Source organism: Cynocephalus volans, chromosome 12 (assembly GCF_027409185.1).
Source record: "Cynocephalus volans isolate mCynVol1 chromosome 12, mCynVol1.pri, whole genome shotgun sequence".
In the NCBI taxonomy this organism is placed as follows: Eukaryota; Metazoa; Chordata; class Mammalia; order Dermoptera; family Cynocephalidae; genus Cynocephalus; species Cynocephalus volans.
This window is the reverse complement of record NC_084471.1, coordinates 107,192,164-107,199,372: the sequence shown is the minus strand read 5'-3', so window position 1 is coordinate 107,199,372 and position 7,209 is coordinate 107,192,164. Positions and strand designations below refer to the sequence as shown.

Sequence of the window (7,209 nt, the reverse complement as noted above, 5' to 3'; positions counted from 1 at the left end):
ACTTCACCTTTTCCAGTCTGGATGTCCTTTATTTCTTTCTCTTGCCTGATTGCTCTGGCTAGTACCTCCAGTACTTTGTTAAATAGAAGTGGTGAGAGTGGGCATCCTTGTCTTGTTCCTATTCTTAAGGGAAAAGCCTTCAGGTTTTCCCCATTCAGGATGATATTGGTAATGGGCTTGACATAGATGGCTTGTATTGTGTTGAGATACTTTCTTTCCATACCTAATTTGTTAAGAGTCTTCATCATGAAGTGATGTTGAATTTTGTCAAATGCTTTTTCTGTACATATTGAGATAATCATATGGTTTTTGTCCCTGATTTTTTTGATATGATGTATTACATTTATTGACTTTTGTATGTTGAACCAATCTTGCATCCCTGGGATGAATCCCGCTTGATCATGGTATATAATTTTTTTGATGTGTTGCTGTATTCTGATTTCCTATATTTTATTGAAGATTTTTGCATCTATGTTCATCAAGGATATCGGCCTGTAATTTTCTTTTTTTGCTGTGTCTTTATCTTATTTTGGAATCAGAGTTGTACTGGCCTCATAGAATCAGTTTGGGAGAGTGGCTTCTGTTTCAATTTTTTGGAATAGTTTGAGGAGAAATGGTACTAATTCCTCTTTTTTTGTTGGTTTTTTTTTCGGTGGAGAAACACAAGTTTTATTGGCTGAAAGTTCTCCTCAGGATCCTGGTCTGCTGGGACTGGATGTTCCTGGATGAGCACCCGTGGGCCTAAGCTACAGGTTTTCTCTGGCCTTCCAAAGGATTTTGTGGGTTATGACCAATTGATCAAAAATGGTTTTTTCCTGGTGCTCGCTCAACTGCAAAAGCTTCACAGTGTTTTGCAACTTCTTTTCCTGTTCAAATAGTTTTTTTTTTTTTTTGGTCTTTTTCGTGACCGGCATTCAGCCAGTGAGTGCACCGGCCATTCCTATATAGGATCCGAACTCACGGCAGGAGCGTCGCTGCACTCCCAGCACCGCACTCTCCCGAGTGCGCCACGGGCTCAGCCCCAAATAGTTTTTTAATGTAGTTTGCAGATCTCTGCCTTCATTTCTCCAACCTGCTCACAATGAAAGGTACCCTAGCCATTTGTGGGGAGTGAGACTCTCCAGAGAAGCTTCAGCAGCCTCGAGGCCTCTTCCAGGACTAGCTTGGCTGTACTCATGCTGGTGACAAACTTGCTCAGAGGCGCCAAGTATGAACACTTTGTTCCCAGCTCTCGACCTGTGGGGTTGGGAGCCTCTTGGGTTTGAATGTCCATTTCAGCAAGGAGCCTCTGGCCCTGGCTAATCTGCTTGCACAGGGCATCATAGTGCTCAATCAGGCCCAGGATGTGGCAGCCACTCTTGCTGGCTCACAGGTGGTGGCCAGTGACCAGGGGGGCATGCATGGGGTGTTCGTCACTGAGCTTCCACTGTCGCAGGAGAGGAAGTCCATCTCATTTCCAGAGAGTGGAGGAGTCTCTGATTTTGGTGTCAGTGTCACTGCCTGGATGGAATCAAACAGATCAAATGAATTATCAATTGCCACAGGACATTTGTCACCATCAGGATTGTCTAGCTGAAGGGGCCACTCGGAGATGGATGGGGCTTGAGAAGGCAGAGTGGAGGCTCCTTCCTGTGTCTTCTTCGCCCCTTTGCCAGCTGCTGCTCGAGCCTGCTCTGAAGGGTGCTGTTAGTTTTGATGCTCCTTTCCAGTTGTGCCTGCAGGGCCTGGATCTCTGTCAGGAGGCCGTGCAGGTCACTCACAGGATCCTGCCCCTTCCTGCCTTCTCCTGATGCCTCTGCTCTGGCCTCTCTCGGTCTCCTGTGCTCTTCATCCAGCTTCTCGTACCCTTCAGCTCCACTCGGAGGGACTGGGGTAGCGTGTCGTTCTCTGAGAGCAGCTGCTGCCTAAACTTCACCTCCTCCTGCACCCTGCTCAGCTCGTTGCGGCTGTTGCAGGCCTCCTGGATCAGCTGCTGGTTGTGTCTCTCCTCCCACTGACCACCCTCTGCAGCCTTTCGTTCTCTCCCTTCTGTTTATCTCTGGATCCTTTAATGAGCATCGTATCGAGGGCCTGGTTCTGCTCCCTCAGGAAATGAATTTCTGATGTCAGAGAGTTATGTAGCTCTGAACCATAAGCAACAATGTTTGTAGAACATTGATCAAATTCAGACCCTTGCTGTTCCAGCTGTTTTCGTAGCTTCTCATTTGTTTTAATAGACTCTTCTAAACTTTTTCTCAAAGTTCGAATTTCCTGTATATGTTTCATTAGTAAGTCTGGAGAAAAAATTATTTGCCATGACTGAAGTCTTCTCAGTCTCACTGTCTTGCTCCTGGTCTCGTGAGAAGGACTTTTCAGACATTTCCTAATCAGGCAATGTGTGAGAGGCAGAAGGCTCAGGGGATTCAGGCAGGACATGCTGGTAGGTCGCACTGTCTTCTTCATTCCTCTCGATCTGTTCAATCTCGGTGCTCATTTCCACTCCAGCTGCTTTTCCATTGAGAAACGACTTTTCCAATTTCCCCAGCAGTTCCGCACATTGATTGAGCTGCTCCTGGAAACCCTTGGCCACGCAGTAATGCACGTCACTAGCCTGCAGCAGCTCCTCAGATGCCTTATCATGGTGTTCATGTGTTGATGACAAATGACCCAGATGTCATGGCTATCCTTAATCTGCTGCCGTTGAAGGGAGAGCTCCCTGGCCTGGAACTGAACTGATGAATCGTATCTGGATTCCACTAACGACGCGGCCTTCTCATTGAAGAAGGGGGCGAGTCGGTTCACAGGCGCACCTTCTGGACTTTGGGCTCCAGAGCAGCCAGCTTCGTGGGCCCCCTTCGCAGTCCATGATATTGGAATCCGTGTGCCTTAAATATTCGCTTTTGCAGCCCCCTTTGGAATAGTCCTCCATAATCTCTGTTCGTTCTGTTGACTCAAGTCTGCCATCTCCCTGGAAACCCATGCAGGAAAGACCAAAAATAGTTTTTTTCAGGTGCTGGTTGTCTGCATATAGTTCCTTCACTAGCTGATAAGGTCGCTGACCTTTTTGTTAAGTTCTTCTTGAGAAAAATGCTCCACTTGGAACCGACTGTGCTCTTCAAGGTAAATACTTAGATAAGATGTTCGATCACTATAAAATGAAAATGGATCTTCTTCCCGTCTCCGAACTTTGCTGATCTGCTCCTTCAGAGTCTCTTGCAAATTCCCATATGAGAGCACATCCTGCTCCAGTTGCTTCCGCAGAGCAGAAATGCTTAACTCAGCCTGCAGGTAGGTGACACTGTCCGAGTCCTGCAGGGATTTTACCAGGTGGGCATAGATGTCCTGCTCTTTCTTTAAGAACTGAATCAGCTCTTCATAGTCTGATTCTTGTTTTTCCTCAGAGAAGATGATTTTGCTGCCTGGTGACTGTTGAGAAGAGCACTTTTCTGTTTTAAGTCTTTGCTCCTGAACTTCTCCTCCACAGTCATTAAATAACTGTTCTGCTGTAATGCTTCCAAATCTTGTTCACTGAATTTCTGAAGCAACAAGTCCTCTTGATTGGTACTTTTTGTTAGACGTTTGGTCACTTGCTCTTGACTGTGCAATTTTTGATTGCTTTTACCCAGAGGACTCTGGTAATGATTCTCTATTGAACTCTTTCATTCACTTCATTGCATAATTTTTCAACTTCATTTCTAAGGTCATGAATGGTGCAGTCTCCTTTCCTCTTCTCTTGATAAGCTTCCTCCATGTCCTTCTCTAGTCTCTCCCTCACCTGCTTCAAGTCACTCAGCTCCTGGGGGACCTTCTTAATGTTCCTGTGCAGTCTGTGCTTCTCTGAACTCTTGGAGAGGTTTTCTGAGTGCAGCTCAGCCAAACGGGCTTCCTTTTCTGAGAGAGCAGCCTCATAGTCTCCAGACCTCTGGAATTTCTGGGTCTGTGCTACCTGGGGGGCTTCTGTGGCTTTAGCAAAGGCAGCACTGAGCACTTTGATTTCAGAGGTAATTTCTTCGACCTCTTTTTCCTTTGATTTTAATGCCATGGTTAAACCCTGAATGGCTTTATCCCTCTTTAAACTGTTTTTCTTCTCTGTAGCAATTTCTCTTTCCTTCTCTCTTCAGTCCCCCTGGAGTGCCTGGATCCTCTCTTCACAGCGATTTCTCTCCTGCTGCTCCATTTGTGCAGCCTCAGTTCCTTTCTCCTTTTCTTTCCTTAGAGCAGCAAAGAGTCCGCGGAGCTCCCCAGACGACACATTCTCATCAGAAGATGCCGTCTGAGATTGCTCCTCTTTAAGGCATTGAATGTGTCTTTGCTCTTCAAAGACAGCTCCCACTGCTCAATCACTCTGTGTATGTGCCGCTCTCTCTGCTTGCTGAGCTGTCCTTACCTGACTCCCACGATGCCTCCTCTGATGAACCTTCCCTGCCACACTCCCAAGCAGGGCCAGTCACTCCCTTGCTTTTGTCACAGCACAGAACCTTGAAATCACCTCATCACAGCATCAGTCACGAACATCTGTCCCTGCTCCCACCTTGAGGGCTCCCTGTAAGCAGGCCAGTGTTCATCTCTGCCTTCCCAGCATGCATGCCCAAAGCCATCCTCAGTAGTTGGTTAAGGAATGAATCTGTATACCTCCTTTAATTCAAGACTTCATTCATATACCCAAGAACCTCCTAGACTCTATTCACCGATCCCTCAAGTCCAACATGTCCCAATGGGAAAGCATCATCTCACTATTACCTCTGCCCAAAAGCATTTCCTCTTTCCCCCTCTGTTCCCCACAAACTCAGCCACCTCCACTACCATCCCACAGCTGCTCACGCTCAAAAGCCGGGTGACAGGTGTCCCTGCAACCTTTCCCCTCATCCCCTAAATCCGGTCTTCAAGCCCTTCAAGTCCATCACGTCCATCCTACTTTCTGTCTATCTCTGCCTGTCCTCTTCCATTCCTAGCTCTGTCACCTCAGTCCTGGTCACCATGATTTCTTGTCTGATTTTTGTGTTAGCCTGAGACCCACTCTTCTACCCAGCCCTAGCACCAGAGGCAGCCAGAGGGATCCTCCCAACTCCTCTTTAAAGGTTTGGTAGGATTCAGCTGTCAAGCCGTCTGGACCTGGGCTTTTCCTTGTCAGAAGATTGCTGATTACTGCTTCAATCTCATTAGTTGCTATTGGTCTGCTCATGTTTTCTGTCTCTTCTTGGTTCAGTCTGGGTAGTTTGTATGTGTCCAGAGATTTACCCATTTCTTCCAGGTTTGCATTTTAGTTGTCCTACAGTTTTTTATCATAGTCTCTAATGAGTCTTCTTATTTCTGTGATATCAGTTGTCTCCCTCTCCATTTCTGATTTTTGTTGTTTGGGTCTTCTTTTTTTTTCATAACGTAGCTAATCGTTTGTCTATTTTATTTACCTTCTCTAAAAACTAACTTTTTGTTTCATTGATCTTTTGTACCAATTTTTGGGCCTGTGTTTCATTTAGGTCTGCTCTGATCTTAATTATTTTTTTTCCATCTACTCCCTTTAGGATGGGATTGTTGTTGTTTTCCTAGTTCTTTGAGGTGTAGTGTTAGGTCGTTTATTGGAAGTCTGTCCATCCTTTTGATGTAAGCATTTATTGCCATGAACATCCCTCTTAGCACTGCTTTTGCAGTATCCCACAGGTTTTGGTAGGATGTATTTTTATTTTTGTTAGTTTCGAGGAAGTTTTTGATTTCCTGTTTAATTTCTTCTTGAAACCATACATTATTCAGGAGCCTGTTGTTTAGTTTCCATGCATTTGCATAGTTTCCAGAGTTTTGCTTGTTATTGATTTCCAGTTTATTCCATTGTGGTCTGAAAAGATACTTGGAATGATTTCAATTTTTAGAAAATTTGCTGAGATTAGATTTGTGACCTAATATGTGGTCTATCCTGGAGAATGTTCAATGTACTGAAGAGAAGACTGTGTATTCTGTAGTCACTGAGTGAAATGTTCTGTATACATCTGCCAGGTCCAGTTGGTCTAGGGTGTAGTTTAAATCCTGTGTGTCTTTGTTGATTTGTTGCCTGGAAGATCTGTCCCACACTGAGAGAGGGGTGTTCACATCACCCACTATTATCGTATTAAAGTCTATTTCTTTCTTTAGGTCTAAGATGTTTACTTTATATATCTGGGTACTGCAGTATTGGGTGCATACATATTTACAATTGTTATGTCTTCTAGCTGGCTAGATCCTTTTATCATTATATAGTGACCTTCTTTGTCTCTTTTATGGTTTTTGGTTTAAAGTCACTTTATCTGATATAAGAATAGCTCCTCCTGCTCATTTTTGGTTTCCATTTGCATGGTATATCTTTTTCCATCCCTTCATTTTTTTTTTTTTTTTTCAAAAAGATGACCGGTAAGGGGATCTTAACACTTGACTTGGTGTTGCCAGCACCACGCTCTCCCAGTGAGCAAACCAGCCATCCCTATGTGGGATCCAAACCCGTGGCCCTGGTGTTATCAGCACCACACTCTCCCGAGTGAGCCACGGGCCGGCCCCCATCCCTTCATTTTTAATCTGTGTGTGTCTTTACATGTGAAGTGAATCTCTTGACAGTATGTACTTGGGTCTAGCTTTTTAATCCAGTCAGTCAGTCTGTGTCTTTTGAATGGGAAGTTTAATCCATTCACATTTAGGGTTGTTATTGACAGGTATGGTTTAACTCCTGTCATTTAATTGCTTTTTGTTTAGATCTTTTAAATACCTTTTGATCATTACTTCCCCTTTTATTTCTCTTCTTCAATGTTAGCTGGAAATTTAAGGTGGCATGATTTAGCTTCTTTCTCTTTCTCATCAGCATTTTTGTTTTAACAGTGGGTTTTACTCTTTCCTGTGTATCTGTGATAGTGGTCATCATTATTCAAATTCTAAATGAAGGATTCCCTTGAGAATTTCTTGCAGGGCTGCTTGTGTGGTGGTGAACTCCCACAATTACACTATTTCTCTTTTATTTTTGAAGGAGAGCTTTGCTGGGTATAGATTCTTGGCTGGCAATTTTTTTTTTCTTTTAGTATTTTAAATATATCATTCCACTTTCTTCTTTTTGGTCTGATAGGGATTTCCTTATAGGTCACTTGACACTTTCCTCTTGCTGCTTTTAAGAATCCTGTCTTTGTCTTTGAGCTTTGCAAATTTGACTATAATGTGTCCTGGAGAGGATGTTTTTGGATTGAATCTGTTTTGGGGACCTTTGGGCTTCCTAGATCT

At 44.1% G+C, this 7,209-nt stretch overlaps 1 pseudogene; it reads right to left on the bottom strand.

Annotated features, from left to right (window-relative positions):
* Nucleotides 1–689: 689 nt before the first annotated feature.
* The window catches only part of LOC134391858 (CDK5 regulatory subunit-associated protein 2-like), a 69,745-nt pseudogene continuing 63,225 nt past the window's right edge, over nucleotides 690–7,209 (bottom strand).